This window comes from Loxodonta africana, chromosome 26 (assembly GCF_030014295.1).
Source record: "Loxodonta africana isolate mLoxAfr1 chromosome 26, mLoxAfr1.hap2, whole genome shotgun sequence".
Taxonomy (NCBI): domain Eukaryota; kingdom Metazoa; phylum Chordata; class Mammalia; order Proboscidea; family Elephantidae; genus Loxodonta; species Loxodonta africana.
The window spans coordinates 31425735-31450664 of NC_087367.1; positions in this window are offsets into that span (position 1 = coordinate 31425735).

The window sequence follows — 24930 nt, forward strand, 5'->3', positions numbered from 1 at the left end:
CTCCAACAAATTTGAAGGCCTAGAGGAAACTGATTAATTTCTAGAAACACACTACCAACCAAAACTAACACAAAATGATGTTGAAGATCTGAACAGATCCATAACATGAGAAGAGACTGAAAAGGTAACTAAAACAAAACAAAACAAAAAGAACTCCCAACAAAGAGAAGCCCTGGCCCAGATGGCTTTCCTGGAAAATTCTACCAAACATTCAGAGAAGAGCTTACACCAGTACTACTCAAACTATTTCAGAACATAGAAAAGAAAGGAATACTTCCAAATTCATTCTATTAAGCCAGCATAATCCTGATATCAAAACCAGGCAAAAACTCCACAAAAAAAGAAAATTACAGATAGATACCTGTCATGAATATAGATGCAAAAATTCTCAACAAAATTCTAGCCAATAGAATTCAGCATTGTATCAAGAAACAATACACCACAACCAAGACGAATTTATAGAGTAGATTCGATGACATTGGGTTTGGTTTTTTGGTTTGGTATGAAAGGATAGGTCAACATTAGAAAACCAATCCACTTAATCTACCATGTAAATAAAAGAAAAGAATCACATGATCATCTCAATGGAAGCAGAAAAGATATTTGTCAAAGTCAAACACCCATTCCTGATAAAAACTCTTGATAAAATAGGTACAGAAGAGAAATTCTTCTACATAATAAAAGACATCTATACAAAACAAACAGCCAACATGATTCTAAACGTAGAGAGTCTGAAAGCTATTCCCTTGAAAACAGGAACAAGACAAGGATGCCCTTTATCATCACTCCTATTTAACATTATGCTGGAAGTCCTAGCTAGAGCAATAGGGCAAGAAAAAGAAATAAAGGGCACCCATATTGGTAATGAAGAAGTAAAACTGCCCCTATCTGTGGATGATATGATACTATGCATAGAAAACCCCAAAGACTCCACGAGAAAACTATTGGATTCAGGAGAGTAGCCGCACACAAAATCAACATACAAAAATCAGTTGGATACCTATACACCAATAAAGAAAACTATGAAAAGGAAATCAGGAATATGATACCATTTACAATAGCCCCTAAAAAAAAAAACTTAAGAATAAATCTAACCAGTGATATAAAAGACCTATTTAAAGAAAACTACAAAACACTACTGCAAGAAACCAAAAGAGACCTATATAAATGGAAAAACATACCTTGCTCACGGATAGGTAGTCTTAACATTGTGACAATGTCAATTCTACCCAACTTACACTCACCCAAAGCAATCAATAAATACAATGCCATCCCATTCCAAATACCAACAGAATTCCTTTGAAGAGATGGAAAAACTAATCATTAGCTTTATACAAAAGGGAAGAGGCCCCAAATAAGTAAAGCACTATTGAAGAAAAAAAAATAAAGTAGGAAGATCACACTACTTGATCTCAGAACCCACTATAGAGCCACTGTAGGTTAGACAGCCTGGTACTGCTACAATGACAGATACACTGACCAGTGGAATAGAATTGAGAACACAGATGTAAATCCATCCACCTATAGTCACTTGATCTTCTACAAGGGCCCAAAGTCCATCATATGGGGAAAAGGCAGTCTTTTTAACAAATGGTGCAGGAAAACTGGATGACCACCTGCAAAAAAAAAAAAAATGAAACAGGAAGCATACCACACACCATACACAAAAACTCATTCAAAATGGATCAAAGATTTAAATATAAAACCAAAAACTATAAAGTTCATAAAAGAAAAAATAGGATAAAAGCTAGAGTTTCTAATATACCACATTAACAGGGTACAACCATAAATAACAAAACACAGATTCCAGGAGATAAGCAAGATAACTGGGATCTTTTAAAAATTAAACACTAATGCTCATCAAAAGTCTTCACCAAAAGACTGAAAAGAGAGCCTACTGACTGGGAAAACATTTTTGGCTATGACAAATCCAGCAAAGATCTAATGTCTAAAGTCTACAGGAAAATTCAACACCTCTACAACAAAATGATAATTCAATTAAAAAATGGGCAAAGGAAATGAACATACACTTCACCAAAGAAGGTGTTCAAGCAGCTAACAGTCACATGAGGAAATACTTGTAATCACCAGCCATTAGAGAAATATAAATCAAAACCTCAATGAGATACCATCTCACCCAGCATTACTGGCACAAATTTAAAAAACAGAAAATAACAAATGTTGGAAAGGCTGCAGAAGATTGGAATTCTTATGCACTGCTGATGGGAATGCAAAATGGTATAACTATTTTGAAAAATGATATGGTGCTTCCTTAGAAAGCTAGAAATAGAAATACTACATGATCCAGCAATCCCACTCCTGGGAATATATCCTAGAGAAATTTAAGAGCTGTCACATGAATAGATATATGCACACCCATGTTTATTGCACCATTGTTCACAATAGCAAAAATTTGGAAACAACCTAGGTGCTCACCAACAGATGAATGGATAAACAAACTATGGTACATACACACAATAGAGTACTATGCAATGATAAAGAACAATGATGAATCTGCAAATCATCTGGAGGATATTATGCTATGTGAAATAAATCAAACACAAAAGGAAAAATATTGTATGAGACCACTCTATAAAAACTCATGAAAAGTTTTACACACAGAAAGAAACAATCTTTGATGGTTATGAGGGAGGGGAGAGGTGGGGATGGAAAAACACTAAATAGACAGTAGATAAGTGGTAACATTGGTAAAATGTAAGACAGTACACAAAGCTGGGGAAGCCAGCACAACTTGTCTAAGGCAAGGTCATGGAAGCTCCATTGTTGTTGTTGTTAGGTGCCTTCGAGTTGGTTCTGACTCATAGCGACCCTATGCACAACAGAATGAAACACTGCCTGGTCTGAGCCATCCTTACAATCGTTATGCTTGAGCTCATTGTTGCAGCCACTGTGTCAATCCACCTCGTTGAGGGTCTTCCCCTTTTCTGCTGACCATGTACTCTGCCAAGCATGATGTCTTTCTCCAGGGACTGATCCCTCCTGACAACATGTCCAAAGTATGCAAGACGCAGTCTCGCCATCCTTGCTTCTAAGGAGCATTCTGGTTGTACTTCTTCTAAGACAGATTTGTTCATTCTTTTGACAGTCCATGGTATATTCAATAATCTTCACCAACACCACAATTCAAAGGCGTCAATTCTTCTTCGGTCTTCCTTATTCATTGTCCAGCTATCACATGCATATGATGTGATTGAAAATACCACGGCTTGGGTCAGGCGCATCTTAGTCTTCAAAGTGACATCTTTGCTCTTCAAAACTTTGAAGAGGTCCTTTGCAGCAGATTTGCCCAATGTAAAGTGTCTTTTTTTTTTCAATTTTTATTAAGCTTCAAGTGAACTTTTACCATTCCAATCAGTCTGTCACATGTAGGTTTACATACATCTTACTCCCTTCTCCCACTTGCTCTCCCCCTATTGAGTCGGCCCTTACAGTCTCTCGTTTCGTGCCAGTTTTGCCATCTTCCCTCTCTCTCTATCTTCCCATCCCCCCTCCAGTCAAGAGTTGCCAACACACTCTCCAGTGTCCACCTGATTTAATTAGCTTACTCTTCATCAGCATCTCTCTCCCCCCCACTGACCAGTCCTTTTCATGCCTGATGAGTTGTTTTCGGGGATGGTTCCTGTCCTGTGCCATCAGAAGTTCTGGGGAGCATTGTCTCTGGGATTCCTCTAGTCGCAATCATACCATTAAGTATGGTCTTTTCATGAGAATTTGGAGTCTGTACCCCATTGGTCTCCTGCTCCCTCAGGAGTTGTCTGTTGTGCTCCCTGACAGGGCAGACATCGATTGTGGCAGGGCACCAACTAGTTCTTCTGGTCTCAGGATAATGTAGGTCTCTGGTTCATGTGGCACTTTCTGTCTCTTGGGTTCTTAGTTGTCGTGTGACCTTGGTGTTCTTCCTTTGCCTTTGCTCCAGGTGGGTTGAGACCAATTGGTGTATCTTAGATGGCCGCTTGTTGGCATTTAGGACCCCAGGCGCCACAATTCAAAGTGGGATGCAGAGTGTTTTCATAATAGAATTATTTTGCCCATTGACTTAGAAGTCCCCTGAAACCAAGTTCCCCAGACCCCAGCCCCTGCTCCGCTGACCTTTGAAGCTTTCATTTTATCCCGGAAACCTCTTTGCTTTTAGTCCAGTCCAATTAGACTGACCTTCCTTGTATTGAGTGTTGTCTTTCCCTTCACCCAAAGCAGTTCTTATCTACAGATTGATCAATAAAAAACCCTCTCCCTCCCTCCTTCCCTCCCCCCTTTGTAACCACATGAGTATGTGTTCTTCTCCTTTTTTTCTGATCTCAAGATCTTATAATAGAGGTCTTATACAATATTTGTCCTTTTGCCTCTGACTCATTTCGCTCAGCATAATGCCTTCCAGATTCCTCCATTTTATGAAATGTTTCAGAGATTCGTCACTGTTCTTTATCGATGCGTAGTATTCCATTGTGTGAATATACCACAATTTATTTACCCATTCATCCGTTGACGGACACCTTGGTTGCTTCCAGCTTTTGGCTATTGTAAACAGAGCTGCAATAAACATGGGTGTGCATATATCTGTTTGTGTGAAGGCTCTTGTATCTCCAGGGTATATTCCAAGGAGTGGGATTTCTAGGTTGTATGGTAGTTCTATTTCTAACTGTTTAAGATAACGCCAGATAGATGTCCAAAGTGGTTGTACCATTTTACAATCCCACCAGCAGTGTATGAGAGTTCCAATCTCTCCGCAGCCTCTCCAACATTTATTATTTTGTGTTTTTTGTATTAATGCCAGTCTAGTTGGTGTGAGATGGAATCTCATCGTAGTTTTAATTTGCATTTCTCTAATGGCTAATGATCGGGAGCATTTTCTCATGTATCTGTTGGCTGCCTGAATATCTTCTTTAGTGAAATGTGTGTTCATATCCTTTGCCCACTTCTTGATTGGGTTGTTTGTCTTTTTGTCGTTGAGTTTTGACAGAATCATGTAGATTTTAGAGATCAGGCGCTGGTCTGAGATGTCATAGCTGAATATTCTTTCCCAGTCTGTAGGTGGTCTTTTTACTCTTTTGGTGAAGTCTTTAGATGAGCATAGGTGTTTGATTTTTAGGAGCTCCCAGTTATCTGGTTTCTCTTCATCATTTTTGGTAATGTTTTGTATTCTGTTTATGCCCTGTATTAGGGCTCCTAGGGTTGATCCTATTTTATCTTCCATGATCTTTATCGTTTTAGTCTTTATGTTTAGGTCTTTGATCCACTTGGAGTTAGTTTTTGTGCATGGTGTGAGGTATGGGTACTGTTTCATTCTTTTGCAAATGGATATCCAGGTATGCCAGCACCATTTGTTAAAAAGACTATTATTTCCCCAATTGACTGACACTGGTCCCTTGTCAAATATCAGCTGCTCATACGTGGATGGATTTATATCTGGGTTCTCAATTCTGTTCCATTGGTCTATGTGCCTGTTGTTGTACCAGTACCAGGCTGTTTTGACTACTGGAGCTATATAATAGGTTCTGAAATCAGGTAGAGTGAGGCCTCCCACTTTCTTCCTCTTTTTCAGTAATGTTTTGCTTATCCGGGGGTTCTTTCCCTTCCATATGAAATTAGTGATTTGTTTCTCTATCCCCTTAAAGTATGACATTGGTATTTGGATTGGAAGAAGCGTTATATGTATAAATGGCTTTTGGTAGAATAGACATTTTTACTATGTTAAGTCTTCCTATCCATGAGCAGGGTATGTTTTTCCACTTAAGTATGTCCTTTTGAATTTCTTGTAGCAGAGTTTTATAGTTTTCTTTGTATAGGTCTTTTACATCCTTGGTAAGATTTATTCCTAAGTATCTTATCTTCTTGGGGGCTACTGTGAATGGTATTGATTTGGTTATTTCCTCTTCAGTGTTCTTTTTGTTGATGTAGAGGAATCCAAGTGATTTTTGTATGTTTATTTTATACCCAGAGACTCTGCCAAACTCTTCTATTAGTTTCAGTAGTTTTCTGGAGGATTCCTTAGGGTTTTCCATGTATACGATCATGTCATCTGCAAATAGTGATAGCTTTACTTCCTCCTTACCAATCTGGATACCCTTTATTTCTTTGTCTAGCCTAATTGCCCTGGCTAGGACTTCTAGCACGATGTTGAATAAGAGTGGTGATAAAGGGCATCCTTGTCTGGTTCCCGTTCTCAAGGGAAATGCTTTCAGGTTCTAACCATTTAGAGTGATATTGGCTGTTGGCTTTGCATAGATGCCCTTTATTATGTTGAGGAATTTTCCTTCAATTCCTATTTTGGTAAGAGTTTTTATCAAAAATGGGTGTTGAACTTTGTCAAATGCCTTTTCTGCATCTATTGATAAGATCATGTGGTTTTTATCTTTTGTTTTATTTATGTGATGGATTACATTAATGGTTTTTCTGATGTTAAACCAGCCTTGCATACCTGGTATAAATCCCACTTGATCAGGGTGAATTATTTTTTTGATGTGTTGTTGGATTCTATTGGCTAGAATTTTGTTGAGGATTTTTGCATCTATGTTCATGAGGGATATAGGTCTGTAATTTTCTTTTTTTGTAATGTCTTTACCTGGTTTTGGTATCAGGGAGATGGTAGCTTCATAGAATGAGTTGGGTAGTATTCTGTCTTTTTCTATGCTTTGAAATACCTTCAATAGTAATGGTGTTAAGTCTTCTCTGAAGGTTTGGTAGAACTCTCCAGTGAAGCCGTCTGGGCCAGGACTTTTTTTTCTTGGAAGTTTTTTGATTACCGTTTCAATCTCTTTTTTTGTTATGGGTCTATTTAGTTGTTCTACTTCTGAATGTGTTAGTTTAGGTAGGTAGTATTGTTCCAAGAATTTATCCATTTCTTCTAGGTTTTCAAATTTGTTAGAGTACAATTTTATGTAGTAATCTGAAATGATTCTTTTAATTTCATTTGGTTCTGTTGTGATGTGGTCCTTCTCGTTTCTTATTCGGGTTATTTGTTTTCTTTCCTGTTTTTCTTTAGTCATTCTAGCCAATGGTTTATCAATTTTTTAATTTTTTCAAAGAACCAGCTTTTGGCTTTGTTAATTCTTTCAATTGTTTTTCTGTCAGCTCTAATTTTGATTATTTGTTTTCTTCTGGTGCCTGATGGGTTCTTTTGTTGCTCACTTTCTATATGTTCAAGTTGTCGGGACAGTTCTCTGATTTTGGCTCTTTCTTCTTTTTGTATGTGTGCATTTATCGATATAAATTGGCCTCTGAGCACTGCTTTTGCTGTGTCCCAGAGGTTTTGATAGGAAGTATTTTCATTCTTGTTGCTTTCTAAGAATTTCCTTATTCCCTCCTTGATGTCTTCTATAACCCAGTCTTTTTTCAGGAGGGTATTGTTCATTTTCCAAGTATTTGATTTCTTTTCCCTAGTTTTTCTGTTATTGATTTCTAGCTTCATTGCCTTGTGATCTGAGAAGATGCTTTGTAATATTTCGATGTTTTGGATTCTGCAAAGGTTTGTTTTATGACCTAATATGTGGTCTATTCTAGAGAATGTTCCATGTGCACTAGAAAAAAAAGTATATTTTGCAGCAGTTGGGTGGAAAGTTCTGTATAAGTCAATGAGGTCAAGTTGGTTGATTGTTTTAAGTAGGTCTTCCGTGTCTCTATCGAGCTTCTTACTGGATGTCCTGTCCTTCTCCGAAAGTGGTGTGTTGAAGTCTCCTACTATAATGTGGAGGTGTCTATCTCACTTTTCAATTCTGTTAAAATTTGATTTATGTATCTTGCAGCCCTGTCATTGGGTGCGTAAATATTTAATATGGTTATGTCTTCCTGATCAATTGTCCCTTTTATCATTATATAGTGTCCTTCTTTATCCTTTGTGGCGGATTTAAGTCTAAAGTCTATTTTGTCAGAAATTAACATTGCTACTCCTCTTCTTTTTTGCTTATTGTTTGCTTGATATATTTTTTTCCATCCTTTGAGTTTTAGTTTGTTTGTGTCTCTAAGTCTAAGGTGTGTCTCTTGTAGGCAGCATATAGATGGATCGTGTTTCTTTATCCAGTCCGTGACTCTCTGTCTCTTTATTGGTGCATTTAGTCCATTTACATTCAGCGTAATTATAGATAAATAAGTTTTTAGTGCTGTCATTTTGATGCCTTTTCATGTGTATTGTTGGCCATTTCATTTTTCCACATGCTTTTTTGTGCTGAGACGTTTTTCTTAGTAGCTTGTGAGATCCTCCTTTTCATAATGTTTAACTTTGTGTTTGTTGAGTCGTTACGTTTTCCCTGAGTTACGGAATTGATATTCCTTTTTGTGGTTACCTTATTATTTACCCCTATTTTTCTAAGTATTCTTCTATATCGCCTTGTATCACTCTCCATCTGGCAGTTCAATGCCTCCTATATTTAGTCCCTCTTTTTGATTATTGTGATGGTTTATCTATTGATTTCCATGATTTCCTGTTATGTATATTATTTTGTTTATTTATTTATTTTTTAGAATTAGTCTTAATTTGTTTGTTTTTGTGCTTTCCCTATTTGAGTTGCGTTGATATCAGGACGTTCTGTTTTGTGACCTTGTATTGTGCTGGTACCTGATATTATTGGTCATCCGGCCAAACAATCTCCTTTAGCATTTCTTGCAGTCTTGGTTTAGTTTTTGCAAATTCTCTAAACTTGTGTTTATCTGTAAATATCTTAATTTCTCCTTCATATTTCAGAGAGAGTTTTGCTGGATATATGATCCTTGATTAGCAGTTTTTCTCCTTCAGTGCTCTGTATACGTCGTCCCATTCCCTTCTTGCCTGCATGGTTTCTGCTGAGTAGTCTGAACTGATTCTTATCGATTCTCCCTTGAAGGAAACCTTTCTTTTCTCCCTGGCTGCTTTTAAAATTTTGTTTGTCTTTGTTTTTGGCAAGTTTGATGATAGTATGTCTTGGTGTTTTTCTTTTTGGATCAATCTTAATTGGGGTTCGATGAGCATCTTGGATAGATATCCTTTCGTCTTTCATGATGTCAGGGAAGTTTTGTGTCAGGAGTTCTTTAACTATTTTCTCTGTGTTTTCTGTCCCCCCTCCCTGTTCTGGGACTCCAATCACTCGCAAGTTATCCTTCTTGATAGAGTCCCACATGATTCTTAGGGTTTCTTCATTTTTTTTAATTCTTTTATCTGATTTTTTTTCAGCTATGTTGGTGTTGATTCCCTGGTCCTCCAGAAGTCCCAGTCTACACTCTAATTGCTCGAGTCTGTTCCTTTTGAGTTCTTCAACAGTTTTATCAGTGTGTTCCTTGGCTTTTTCTGCAGTTAGCCTAATTTTATTTGTGATATCTTTAAGCATTCTGTAAATCAGTTTTTTATATTCTGTATCTGATAATTCCAGGATTGTATCTTCATTTGGGAAAGATTTTGATTCTTTTGTTTGGGGGGTTGGAGAAGCTGTCATGGTCTGTTTCTTTATGTGGTTTGATATGGACTGCTGTCTCCGAGCCATCACTGGGAAACTAGATTTTCCAGGTAATCAGCTAAAAAAAAATGCAGTTAGATTCCTATCTGAATTCTCCCTCTGGCTCCGGGTATTCAGATGTTAATGGAGCCGCCTGGGGAGGGTTGGGGAGGGATCAGAGAGCTAGGAGTGTAGCACCACAGAATATAGAGCTGAACACCGCTTTCACGCTCCGCCCCCGTCCGCCTAAATCCACTGCTCGCGCAAACTGGGTGGGCGTTTCCCACACAAACGGGTGGGCCCGCCCCCAGGGTCTATTCAGGCGAATATAATTGGACCCCGCAGTCACGCCCCACCCGCGCGCGCGCCCAAATCCCAGCGGGACGACTCCCCGGCTGGGACGCTGCTTTCCACTCTCCGGGACCGTCACTTCCTCCCGGAGACTTCCCCTTCGGAAGCGCCGCACCGCACCGCACGAGCGAATTGGGTGGGCGTCACCCACACGACCAGGTGGGCCTGCCCCCTGGGTCAATTCAGGGGAATATAATTGGACCCCGCGCTCACGCCCAGCCCGCGCGCGCGCCCAAATCCCAGCGGGACGGCTTCCCGGCTGGGGCGCTGCTTTCCCCTCTCCGAGACCGGTCACTTCCTCCCGGGGACTTCTCCTTCCGGTGCGCCACACCTCTCGCGCGAACTGGGTGTGCGTCACCCGCACGACCAGGTGGGCCCGCCCCCTGGGTCAATTCAGGATAATAAAATTGGACCCCACACTCACGCCCCGCCCGCACGCCTAAATCCCAGTGCGACGGCACCCCGGCTGGGACGCTGCTTTCCCCACTCCAAGACCAGTCATTTCCTCCCAGGGACTTCTCCCTCCAGTGCGCCGCGCCACACACGTGGACTTGGTGTGCGTCCCTCTGCACAAACATGTGGGGCCCGCCCCGGGGTCGCTTTAGGGAAATATAGCTGACCCCCCCCGGCTCGCGCCCCACCCACTTCCCGCCAAACTCCCGGCGGGACGGCTCCCTGACTGGGACACTGTTCTCCCCACTCCCAGATCAGTCACTGCCTCCCGGGTGCTTCTCCCTCTGGCTGTGCCGCCACGCCGCCCGTGCCAACCAGCTAGACTTCCTCCCGGGATGGGTTCGGGGGGGGAGGGCTGGGCCCCCCTTCTGTGCCGTCTGCCCCCCTGGGCTCTGCCCCAGATCAGGGTCCGAAGGTCACCTGCCTGGTACGCTGGCTCCTAGTTCTGAAAACGGTCGCTGTCTGCCCGTATTTGTTCGTTTTCCGTCTCTAAGTCTGTGCTTGTTGTTCAGAGTTCGTAGATTGTTATGTATGTGATCGATGCCCTTGTTTTTCCGAGTCTTTGTTGCAAGAGGGATCCGCGGTAGCATCTACCTAGTTCGCCATCTTGGCTCCGCCCTTGTAAAGTGTCTTTTGACTTCTTGACTGCTGCTTCCATGGCTGTTGATTGTGGATCCAAGTAAAATAAAATCCTTGACAAATTCACTCTTTCCTCCGTTTATCATGATGTTGCTCATTGGTCCAGCTGTGAGGATTTTTGTTTTCTTTATGTTGAGGTGCAATCCAAACTGAAGGCTGTGGTCTTTGAACTTCATTAGTAAGTACTTCAAATCCTCTTCACTTTCATCAAGCAAGGTTGTGTCATCTGCATAACACAGGTTGTTAATGAGTCTTCCTCCAATCCTGATGCCCCGTTCTTCTCATATAGTCCAGCTTCTTGTATTATTTGCTCAGCATGCAGATTGAATAGGTATGACAAAAGAACAGAACCCTGATGCACACCTTTCCTGACTTTAAACCAATCAGTATCCCCTTGTTCTGTATGAACAACCGCCTCTTGATCTACGTAAAGGTTCCTCACGAGCACAATTAATTGCTCTAGAATTCCCATTCTTCCCAATGTTGTCCATAGTTTGTTATGATCCACACAGTCGAATGCCTTTGCATAGTCAATAAAATACAGGTAAACATCCTTCTGGTATTCTCTGCTTTCAGCCAGGATCTATATGACATCAGCAATGATATCCCTGGTTCCACACCCTCTTCTGAAACCAGCCAGAATTTCTGGCAGTTCCCTGTTGATATACTGCTGCAACCTTTTTTGAATGATCTTCAGCAAAATTTTGCTTCCATGCGATATTATAATTTCCACATTCGGTTGGATCACCTTTCTTGGCAATAGGCAAAAATATGGATCTCTTCCTGTCAGTTGGCCAGGAAGCTGTCTTCCATATTTCTTGGCACAGACGAGTGAGCACCTCCAGCACTGCATCTGTTTGTTGAAACATTTCAATTGATATTCCATCAATTCCTGAAGCCTTGTTTTTCGCCAACGCCTTCAGAGCAGCTTGGACTATTTCCTTCAGTACCATCAGTTCCTGATCATATGCCACCTCTTGAAATGGTTGAACATCGACTAATTCTTTTTGGTATAATGACTCTGTGTATTCCTTCCATCTTTTGATGCTTCCTGCGTCATTTAATATTTTCCCCATGGAATCCTTCACTATTGCAACTCGGGGCTTGAATTTTTCCTTCAATTCTTTCAGCTTGAGAAACACCTAGTGTGTTCTTGCCTTTTGGTTTTCCATCTCCAGCTCTTTGCACATGTCATTACAGTACTTTACTTTGTCTTCTGGAGATGCCCTTTGAAATCTTCTGTTCAGTTCTTTTACTTCATCAATTCTCCCTTTTGCTTTAGCTACTGGACGTTCAAGAACAAGTTTCAGAGTCTTTTCTGACATCCATTTTGGTCTTTTCTTCCTTTCCTGTCTTTTCATTGACCTCTTGCTTTCTTCATGGATGATATCCTTGATGTCATTCTACAACTCATCTGGTCTTCGGTCACTAGTGTTGAATACATCAAATCTGTTCTTCATATGGTCTCTACATTCAGGTGGGATATACTCAAGGTCATATTTTGGCTCTTGTGGACTTGCTCTGATTTTCTTCAGTTTCAGCTTGAACTTGCATATGAGCAATTGATGGTCTGTTCCACAGTTGGCCCCTGGCCTTGTTCTGACTGATGATATTGAGCTTTCCATCATCTCTTTCCACAGATGTAGTCAGTTTGAATTCTGTGCATTCCATCTGGTGAGGTCCATGTGTATAAAAAAACAGTTGCCGTTTATGTTGGTGAAAGGAAGGTATTTTCAATGAAGAAGTCGTTGGTCTTGCAAAATTCTATCATTTGATCTCCGGCATTGTTTCTATCACCAAGGTCATATTTTCCAACTACTGACCCTTCTTTTTTGTTCCAACTTTCGCATTCCAATTGCCAGTAATTATCAATGCATCTTGATTGCATGTTCAATCAATTTCAGACTGCAGCAGCTGATAAAAATCTTCTATTCTTCTTTGGCCCTAGTGGTTGGTGGGTAAATTTGAATAATAGTTGGATTAACTGGTCTTCCTTGTAGATGTGTGTATATTATCCTATCACTGACAGTGTTATACTTCAGGATACATCTTGAAACGTTCTTTTTGACAATGAATGCAACACCATTCCGCTTTGAGTTGTCATTACCAGCATAGTAGACTATATAACTGTCCAATTCAAAATGGCCAATACCAGTCCATTTTAGCTCACTAATGCCTAGGATATCAATGTTTATGCGTTCCATTTCATTTTAGATGATTTCCAATTTTCCTAGATTCATACTTCGTACATTCCAGGTTCTGGTTATTAATGGATGTTTGGAGCTGTTTTTTCTCATTTTGAGTCATGTCACACCAGTGAATGAAGGTCCCGAAAGCTTTACTCCATCCACATCATTAAGGTCAACTCTACTTTGAGGAGGCAGCTCTTCCCCAGTCATCTTTTGAGTGCCTTCCAACCTGGGGGACTCATCTTCCAGTACTATATCAGACAATGTTCTGCTGCTATTCATAGGTTTTCATTGGCTAATGCTTTTCAGAAGTAGACTGCTGGGTCCATCTTCCTAGTCTGTCTTAGTCTGGAACCTCAGCTAAAACCTGTCCTCCATGGGTGACCCTGCTGATATCTGAATACCAGTGGCATAGCTTCCAGCTTCACAGCAACACACAAGCCCCCACAGTATGACAAACTGACAGACACATGGGTGTGGAAGCTCCATAGACACATCCAAACTTCCTGAGGGACCGAATTACTGGGCTGAGGGCTGTGGGGACCATGGTCTTGGGGAACATCTAGCTCAACTGACATAACATAGTTTATAAAAGAAAATGCTTTACATTCTACTTTAATGAGTAACATCTTAGGTCTTAAAAGCTTGTAAGCAGCCATCTAAGATACTCCCCTGGTCTCACCCCATTTGGAGCAAGGGAGAATGAAGAAATCCATAGACACAAAGGAAAGATTAGTCCAAAGGAATAATGGAGAACAACTACCACAGCCTCCACCAGACTGAGTCCAGCACAAGTAGATGGTGCCTGGCCACCACCACTGACTGTTCTGACAGGAATCACAATAGAGGGTCCCGCACAGAGCTGAGTAAAAAATGTAGAACAAAATTCTAACTCACAAAACAAAACCAGACTTACTGGCCTGGCAGAGACTGGAGAAATCCCGAGAGCATGGCCCCCGGGCACCCTTACAATATGTATACTAATTGTTAAATGAGAAGGTAGTTTGTTCTGTAAACCTTTACCAAAAATCAATAATAAAATAAATAATAATAACAATTAGAGATTTAACTTTAATTTATTAATCTTTGCTATTAAGTTAAAGTTTATTTGGAATAAAGTCGTGTGTATGTTTAATAAATGATCTCCAAGATCTCTTCTGCTAAAAGACTTTTTTGTTTCTAAATCTACGTACGATCATATTGCTTTATAGTATGCTATTTTTTCTTAAACAAAACAAAAATTAACATATTTTCCTTTAGTGTTGATTAATCAAATATGTCATATTAACTTCCATTTAAATATTTAGTGTCTGCTATTTGTATGTTTTCCCTTTTTATTTTGACTTTTCCCCTTGAATGCTTAGGAAAAGCTTTACTCTCTTTTCTTTCTGTATGGAAGAACAGACCAAAAGTAGAATTTCCAAATGAATTTCTGAGAACGTGTACATTGTCTTGTCGGTAAATACAACAGGAATTGCCTGGGGTTTATACCAAAACGTATAATAAGAAACTTGCAAAGACTTTCATTAGAGAGGTATAGAATCACAATTAATTTGTATTTATAGACTTGAAATACATTTGTTAAAATTAAAAATATTTTATTCTGTAACTCCTTGCTGTTTATTTCATGGTTATTCTGCAATATAAAATATTGTACTTAATTTTTTTCTGTTTGTCTTTAAAAGTTAATAGCATTTGCTGTGGCGCATCCCATCCTTTGAACATTCAGTTGTCTTTCTAAGATTCTGTAGGAACATTTTTATCATAGTGTACCAAAATCAGATTTGAAAATGTGTTATTCATACAAACTTTATGTATGTGACTTTAAAGAGTAGAAGCTTTTAAGATGCAGGACTGTCCCCTCTATTAACCTCTTTATTGGCAAATTGAGTGGGCCAGATACTTATTTCCATGGCATGCTACCATGTGGAAGTGGGAAAGAACAATATCCAATACACCATCAATGAACTCTGCCTGTGGAGTATCAAGTACATTAAAATCCATATAAACTACAAGGGCAATAGAAGACACTAGCACTGTGGATTTTTTGTAAGATTAATTTGTGTTAGTATTTTTACTTCAGTATATAACTCTGGCCCATATTCAAGAGAGTTTTGAACTATTTGTTCTGTCTAGGTTCTCCCCCTCCCTCCATCAATATACATTTTTTTTCTTGAGGCTATGTCTGGCTGGTGCCAAATAGTGGCAAATTGAGGAGATTAGCACCCATAACTTCATCCTTATTTTTCTGGTCTCATACAGAATAAGCCAATTCATCTACATTGCTTTATTTTTATTTATTTATTTTACAAATTTTCAAGTTTTATTGCAGTCAAAGAGTTTTCCATTTAACCATTTTTAGGTATAGAATTCAGTGAAGTGAATTATACTCATTATGTTGTGCTGCCATCACCACTATGCATTTCCAGAAGTTTCGTTAACACCCCAAAAAGAAACTCAGTACCCTTTAAGCAATAACTCTCATTCCCTCCTCCTCCCAGCCCCTGGTAACCACTAATAAACTTTTTTTTTAATCTATGCATTTGCCTATTCTAGATATTTCCTTTAAGATATTTCCTTTAAGTGGGGTCATGCGGAATTTGTGTCTGACTTACTTCACTCCAGATAATATTTTCAAGTTTCATCCATGTTATATCACTTATCAGAATTTCATTACTCTTTGTAGCTGAATGATATTTCATTGTGGTATATCTTGTTTATCCATTTATCTGTTGATGAACACTTGGGTGGTTTCCACCTTTTGTCTGTTGTGAATAATGTTGCAATAAACACTGATGTACAAATATCTATTTGAGTCCTTGCTTATACCCTATCATCTATTGGTATTTGATCAAAAAATGTACAGTGACCCATGAAACAGCAAACAGGCTCTAGAATCAAATTCTACTCTGCAAATTTAACAATTGCAGCACTTAGATTTGGTAGAGAACATTCATTTAACTTAAGCACTATGACTAATGAGCTGCATAAGCCAAGGGTCTAGATAAAGCTATGGAAAAACTCATAGCGAATATTTACCCATCAGGAAATTTCAAACAAGAAACTCTAACCAGCGATGCATAGACATAAGTGTCTAAAATGAATGGGACACCAAAGTTAGCACAGGTGAGATGTAATCAGTTGTGGTAAAATCCTAGCCACAAGGTAAATACAAACACACACCTAGAGAATCTGTGATGGGGCTATTACAAGGTGTTAAAAAGTTGATAGGTTTGACTACATAAAAACCAACCACTTCTAAGGTCAAAATAACACCATAAACAAAATTGAAAATCAGAGACAAATCAAGTAAAATACTCACAACTTGTTTGTGAAAGTATGATTGCTCTTAATTTATAATTAAGAGCTGTGCAAGTCAATAAGAAAAAAGATGAACACCTGAGTAATAAAATCAGTAAGGTTTAAAAAGAGAATTCATTCAAAAAAGGGGAAAAATAAGTTTCCATGGCAAACACACACATAAATGTATATATGAAAATCTTCAACCTCAATAGTCAAAGAAATACAAATTTCTAACAATGAGATTTAATGCTTTACTTCTCAAGTTGTTGCTCTGGTTAGTTGCCATCAAGTTGATTCCAACTGATGGCAACCCCATGTGTTGTAGAATAGAACGGCTCCATAGGGTTTTCTTGGCCGTCATATTAAGGGAAGCAATATTGCCAGGCCTTTTGTTCTGCAGTACTGCTGGGTGGGTTCAACCTGCCAAACTTTAGATTACCAGTCAAGTGGAAATTGTTTGTGCCATCTAGGGACCTTATTTCTCAAGTTAGAATAGAATGATTTAAAATATTATATCCAACAAACAGGGAACAGATACTTTGGTATGCGATACGCCGTTAGTTAGAGTGTTGGTTACATTCTGGAAAACTATTTGATAATACATATCAAAATTCTTAATATAACCTACAATTTAAATTCTAGAAATTTATACTTGGAAAATATCAGGGAAAAATACAAACATGTTATTGTACCCTTTGCTGATAATGATGAAAATTCAACATGTCCTAAATATTCAATAAGTTAACATTATTTAAATAAATTATGGCATATGCATACAATGAAAAATAGTATTAAAAATGATACCCTAGAATAGAAATTAAGAAGATGAGATGATGTTTCCAATTTTAATTTGGAGGTTATATTACTACTATGCTCTTTTATTATTAAAAGGGAGCAAAACCTGTAAAAATAAACCAAGTACAATGTGATTATTTTGGTAAGAAATGTAACAAAAATAATAAAACCAAGCATAATATCTAATATTCACAGAGCACTTCCTAGGCTCTAGGCACTCTGCTCAGTTCTTAATGTAGTCAACAGAAGGCTTCCAACATCCCTACCAGGTAAACATCAATAAGATCCATACTTTATGATCATGTAAATTTGAGAATATATATAAAATAATAGGCATGTAAATTCTGAGTGAAGGGACTACAGTTGATTTTTATTTCTTCTTTTTGCTTGTTCTGTATTACCTGAAATTTATTAAATTGCATGGATTTTGTTTCAATGAAGAAAAATTCATAAGGCATTTTAGAAATTGTGGGCTAATATCAGCTTATTAAAGCCATTGCTGCCAGAAAGGATCACAGTTTGAAATCTAAGATATAAGATTCTTTATGCTCTTCTCAAATATATTCTGAGACCAGAATTTGATTATCACCCAGAGTATTCTTATATTTCCCCTCTCATCCATTCACATGCACTCAAAATAATAAAACTAGCAAAATTAGACACTAATATAAATTTAAATGTGCCGAAGATGCCTCAACACCCGTGCTTATAAGCATAATTAAAAAAAAAAAACTCATATCTCTTTCGAGCAGTAAAAAGAGTGTTTCTAAGTTAGGATGGGACTCTTGGGAGGATGGACCAATTTGGTTGTTTTTTATTGGGTCTGAGAACTTACCCAAGGGAAGGAGGCAGATGCCTCAACAACAGTTAGTAACTCAGGGATCTGGGACTCCCAAGGTGACTTTGAAGACCAAGAGTGAGATATGTGAGCAGAATTTTCAGTGCCACAAAAATCTCCTCTGTCTTCCCATACTGCTTTCTTTTCTCTGTTTCTCCATTTCTACCATTTTTTTTTTTTTTTTTTTTTACCATATCTTAGGATCTTTTCTGGGGAATGCCCATTGTTTCCTGTGAGAAAATAATGGAGGTGACTTCAATGGAAGCAGAGACAGTTTTACAGGTATATAACCTAAACAGTCACACAGGCCCCATGGTCAGAAGAGCCCCACACTTGGATTAATGCTTGGCTGTCACCTTCTTAAAAATCTTCATAATTTTATCTTTGAACTGTGTCTTATAATGGAAGTTAGATGGAATAATGGAGCACACATATAAGCAGAGGACTTACCTACAATATGCATGCTCAACTTTTCAAACTTCCTTGTTCTAATGCCTCCAGGAGTACAGAATTCTGGTGGACCCACCATGCCTGGGAGTTTAATGAGACTCGAGAAGAATACAAGACAACAGAGTACCATATTGTTTCCTTTTTTACTTATGTTACTTCCCTGTGTTAGCCAACTACTTGTGCTGAAAATAACACAGAAGGAAAGGGGAAGAAAGGGAAACTTATACTTACTTTTCAGTCTTGCCTTCCTCATCAAGCTATAGGTAAAGAGTGTTAGTAACATGTGTGCATAACAACAAGTGAAATAAAAAGCAGTTGAGCTTATTTTCTGAAGTTTCCTCTGTTCAGGTAAGAATAAAATATGTACACAAGTATGATCTACAGAACTGTTGTTCTTCTCAGGTGCCTTTGAGTCTGTTCTGACTCATAGTGATGCTATCTGTACAATAGAATGAAACACTGCCCAATCCTGTACCATCCACACAATACTTGCTATGTTCGAGACCATTGTTGCAGACGCTGTGTCAATACATTTCTTTGAGGGTCTTTCTCTTTTTCACCTACACTCTACCTTACCACCCATGATGTCCTTCCCCAGGGACTGGTCCCTGCAAATAACATGTACAAGGTACTTGAGAAGAAGTTTCACAATCCTTGCTTCCAAGGAGCACTCTAAATGTACTTCTTCCGAGACAGACTTGTTTGTTCTTCTCTGGCAGTCCATGGTATATTTAATATTCTTCACCAACACCATAATTCAAACGCATAAATTCTTTTGCCATCTGCCTTATTCACTGTCAAGCTTTCACATGTTTATGAGGTGATTGAAAATAACATGGCTTGGGTCAGAAGCATTTTAGTCCTCAAGGTGACATCTCTGCTTTTCAACACTTTAAAGAGCTCTTTTGCAGCAGATTTGCCCAATGCAGTATGTCACGTAATTTCTTGACTTCTACTTCCATGTGCATTGATTATGGAACCAAATAAAATGAAATCTTGGCAACTTCAATTATTTTCTCTGTTTATCATGATGTTGCTTATTGTTCCAGTTGTGAGAATTTTTGTTTTCTTTATTGTCAAGGATTGAATTGTGTCCCCCCAAACTGTGTGTCAACTTAGCTAGGCCATGACTCCCAGTATTGAAATCTGATGTGATTTTCCTCTGTGTTGTAAATCCTACCTCTATGATGTTAAAGAAGCTGGATTAGTAACAGTTATGTTAACGAGAAGGAACTCAATCTACAATACTAGGTTGTGTCTTAAGCCCATCTCTTTGAGATATAAAAGAGAGAAGCCAGAAGAAAGATATGAGAATCTCATACCATAAAGAAACAAAAGCCAGGACAATAGTGCATCTCTCAGACCTGGCTCCCTGTGCTAAGAAGCTCCGTGACAGGGGAAGATTGGTGACAAGGACCAAAGTTGTCAGAGAGAGAAAGCTTTCCCCTGGAGCTGCACCCTGAATTTGAACATCTAGCCTTCTAGACTGTGAGAGAATAAATTTCTTATTGTTAAAGCCATCCACTTATGGTATTTCTGCTATAGCAGCACTAAGATAACTAAGACATTTATGTTAAGGTGAATTCATACTGATGGCTATTGTCTTTGAATTTTATCAGTAAGTGATTCAAGTCCTCTTCACTTTTCAGCATGCAAGTTGTGTCACCTGCGTATTGCAGGATGTTAAGGTGTCTTCCTCCAATCCTGATCTCATGTTCTTCATATAATCATGCTTCTGAGATTATTTGTTAAGCATACAGATTGAAAAAAACATGGTGAAAGGATAGAATCCTGAGGCACACCTTTCCTGATTTAAAACTATGCAGTATCCCCTTGTTCTTTTCAAATTACTGCCTCTTGGTCTATGTACAGGTTCTGCAGGATTACAGTTAAGTGTTCTGGAATCCCGTTCTTTACAAATTCATCCATAATTTATTATGATCCACACAGTCAAATGCCTTTGCATAATAAGTAAGACACAGGTAGGCATATTTCTGGTGTTCTCTGCTTTCAGCCAGGATCCATCTGACATCAGCAATGATATCCTTGGTTCCACGTTCTGGTTGACCAGGTATCTCTGTTCCGTGTTTCTTGGCGAAAATGACTGAGCACCTCCAGAGCTGCATCCATTTGTTGTAACACCTCAATTGGTATTCCTTCAATTCCTGCAGCTTTGTTTTTCACCAATGCCTTCAGTGCAGCTTGAATTTCTTCCTTCAGTGCCATTGGTTCTTGATCATATGCTACCTCCTGAAATGGTTGAACTTTGACCGATTCTTTTTGGTACAGTGACTGTGTATTCCTTCCATTTGCTTTTGATACTTTCTGCATCTTTCAATATTTTGCCCATAAAGTTCTTCAAATCTGTAACTTGAGGCTTGAATTTTTTCAGTTCTTTCAGCTTGAAAAATGCCGAGTGTGTTCTTCCTCCTGAAGTGGTTGAACGTCGACAAATTCTTTTCGCTATAGTGACGCTGTGTATACTTTCCATCTTCTTTTGATGTTTCCTGAGTTGTTTAGTATATTTCCCATAGAATCTTTCAATATTGAAACTTGAGGCTTGAATTTTTTCAGTTCTTTCAACTTGAGAAATCCCGAGTGTGTTTTTTCCTCTTGGTTTTCTAACGCCAGGTCTCTCACATTTCATCACAGTATTTTACTTTGTCTTCCTTAGCCACCCTTCAAAATCCTGTTCAGCTCTTTTATTTCATCATTTTTTCCTTTCGCTTTAGCTACTCTATGTTCAAAACCAAGTTTCAGAGTCTCTTCTGACATCTATTTTGGTCTTTTCTTTCTTTCCTGTCTTTTTAATGACTTTTTGTTTTATTCATGTATGATGTCCTTGATGTTATCCCACAACTCATTTGGTGTTCTGTCAACAATGTGCAATGTGTCAAATTTATTATTAAGGAGCCAAGTAGGAGGAACAAACACTTCTGGTGAGCCCTCTTTACAACAAAGACCCAAAAAAACAAGTGAAACAAGTAAATTTACGACAAGCTAGGAGCCCTGAGCACCAAAGGCAAGCTTAGAAAATGAAGAGGGGCCAGGGGAGGACGAGGCGGTTCAGAAGCAGAGAGGAGTTACAGGACCTGAATCACAGGGAGCCCTTAGGCACAATTCCCTGAGCGGCGGTGGTGGGATGCTACTAGCATTCGGCCGCAGTTTTCTCAGAGATAACCAGACAGCCACACAGCCTACTCATACCTCTGGAACCAGAAAAGAACGGTGCTCTCAGCAAAAGCTAAGTACTTGCATGTATTTTAACGTGTCCCCCTACCCCCAAGCTGGCTTCAGTAGCTGAATTTCCTGGGCCTGAGATAGGCACTATTGACACCTAGACATCCTCCTGGCCTTGGGGAAGGAAAAAATTTGCATTTGGGGGAAAAGATATTTTGCAGGCTCTATACTAACAGGGGAGGTCAGGACAGAAGTGGCTCCTGTCCAGGCATAAATGGTCTGTGGACACTGAGCACCTTTCTCCTCTGCATGGACCTGAGTGGGCCTATTTCAGGAGAATAGGCCCTTGTGGGCAGGCTACAACTGTTTCAGCTGTGCAGTGGAGAGGTGGGAGTTTGATGTTTGACATTGCTTTGCCTATTAAACAGGGTCCTCACCTGTTCACATCAGAGGCCTAAAGATTGGTAGCTACACTCAGGTCACCCAGCCACCCGTGACAGGGGTTCAAGGATAACTGGTGTCTCCCAGTCCTTGCAACCAAAAACATTGGGTGCCTATGGTCTGACTGCAAAACCCACCCATCTGCATGCTCTAGGGAACAGGAATGTGCTTTCCTCAGAGACCCTCGGGGGTCGGTTCTCAACCCCCTGCCTTGTTCAGAGCATGACCTCCGGCTGCAACCAGATACCAGTACCTACACCAATCACCCCTGCCCCTCTGAGATTGTAGGACAGAGCCTGCACCACATACTTGATGACCAGCCTACTGGACACCTAAGTTGAATTCATACAAGAAGAGTAAATGGACTCCTAGACTGATATACCTGATAACAGCTCTAGCCATCTGGGGAGAGGACATCAGAGCTTCAAAGGTGAAAATAAGCTAGCTCACTCAAGCAACCCATTTGGGCATATCAAAACAAAACAAAGCAAGAAGCTACAACACAGTAAGCAAACATAAAATAATACAATAACTTACAGATGGCTCAGAGACAAGAGTCAATATCAAGTCACAGAAAGAAACAGACCATGATCACCTCAACAACCTCTCAAAACAAAGAATCCAGGGATCTTCTTCTTGAAACTGCATTCCTGGAATTACCAGAGTCAGAATCCAAAAGTTTAATATACAGAACCCTTCAAGGCATCAAGAAGGAAATGAGGCAATACACAGAAAAAAACAAGGAACACACAGATAAAGCAACTGAAGAAATTAGAAAGATTATTCAGGAACATAATAAAAAGTTTAATAAGCTAGAAAAATCCATAGAGAGACAGCAATCAGAAGCTCAGAAGATTAATAATAAAATTGCAGAAGTAGACAACTCAATAGAAAGTCAGAGGAACAGAATTGAGCAAGTAGAAGCCAGAATTTCTGAACCTGAAGATAAATCATTTGCCACTAATATATTTGAAGAAAAATGAGACAAAAAATATAAAAAGATGAAGAAACCTTAAGAATCATGTGGGACTGTATCAAGAAAAATAACCTACAAATGATTGGAGTACCAGGACAGAAAGGGATAACAGAAAATACAGAAAGAATTCTTGAAGATTTGTTGGCAGAAAACTTTCCTGATATCGTGAAAGATAAGAAGATATCTATCCAAGATGTTCATCGAACTCCACATACGGTAGATGTTAAAAGAAAGTTACCAAGACAGATTAAAATGAAACTTCCCAAAACCAAAGATAAAGAGAGAATTATAAGAGCAGCGAGGGATAAACAAAAAGTCACCTACAAAGGAAAACCAACAAGAATAAGCTCGGATTACTCGGCAGAAACCATGCAGGCAAGAAGACAATGAGATAACGTATATAAAAAATTGAATGAAAAAAATTGCTAGCCAAGAATCATATCCAGCAAAACTGTCCCTTCCATATGAAGGTGAAATTAGGACACTTCCAGATACATAGAAGTTTAGGGACTTTGTAAAAACCAAACCAAAACTACAAGAAATGCTAAAGGAAGTTTTTTGGTTAGAAAATCAATAATATCAGGTATCAACCTAAGACTAGAACACTAGGCAGAGCAATCAAAAGTCAATCCAGACAGGAAAATCAAAAAACAAAGCAACATTATTAAAAAAAAAGCTCAAAACAGGGTAACATTGATGTTATTATATAAAAGAAGAAAACATTGAAATAATAAAGAGGGACTAAGAAATGTAATCATAAGCCTTCCATATGGAGAGGAATATATAGCGATACAAAGAAATAAAAGTTAGGTTTAAATTTAGAAAAATAGGGGTAAATAAGAAGGTAACCACAAAGGACATAAACTCTCCTACTCATCAAAATAAAGTACAAGAAAAAAATAGAGACTCAGCAGAAACAAAATCCACAACAATGAATATGTAGAAAGGACAATATATAAAGACAATCTACTTAGCACATAAAATTAAGTGGGAAAAAGAAACTGTCAATGACACACAAAAAAAGACATCAAAATGATAACACTAAATTCATACCTATCCATAATTACCCTGAATGGAAATGGACTAAATGCACCAATAAAGAGACAGAGAGTGGCAGAATGGATTAAAAAACAAGATCCGTCTATAGGCTGCCTACAAGAGACACACCTTAGAACTAGAGACACAAACAAACTAAAACTCAAGGGATGGAAAAAAATGTATCAGGGAAACAAAAATCAAAAAAGAGCAGGGGTGGCAATATTAATTTCTGACCAAATAGACGTCAAAATGAAATCTGTCATAAAGGATAAGGAAGGACACTATATAATGATAAAAGGGACAATACACCAAGAAGATATAACCATATTAAATATTTATGCACCCAATGACAGGGCTGCAAGATACATAAAACAAACTCTATCATCACTGAAAAGTGAGATAGCTCCACAATAGTAGTAGGAGACTTCAACACACCACTTTTGGTGAAGGACAGGACATTCAGAAAGAAACTCAATAAAGACATGGAAGATCTAAATACCACAATCAACCAATCTGACCTCATAGACATATACAGAATACATCACCCAGCAGCAACCAAGTATACTTTCTTTTCTAGCGCACATGTAACATTCTCTAGAATAGACCACACATGAGATCCTAAAGCAAGCCTTAGTAGAATCCAAAACATTGAAATATTACAAAGCACCTTTTCTGACCATAAGGTCATAGAAGTGGACATCAATCACAGAAAAAACAGGGGGAAAAAAATCAAACACTAGGAAACTGAACAATGCCCTGCTCAAAAAAAGACTGAATTATAGAAGAAATTAAGGACGGAATTAAAGAATACATAGAACCCAATGAGAATGAAAACACTTCCTATCAGAACCTTCAGGA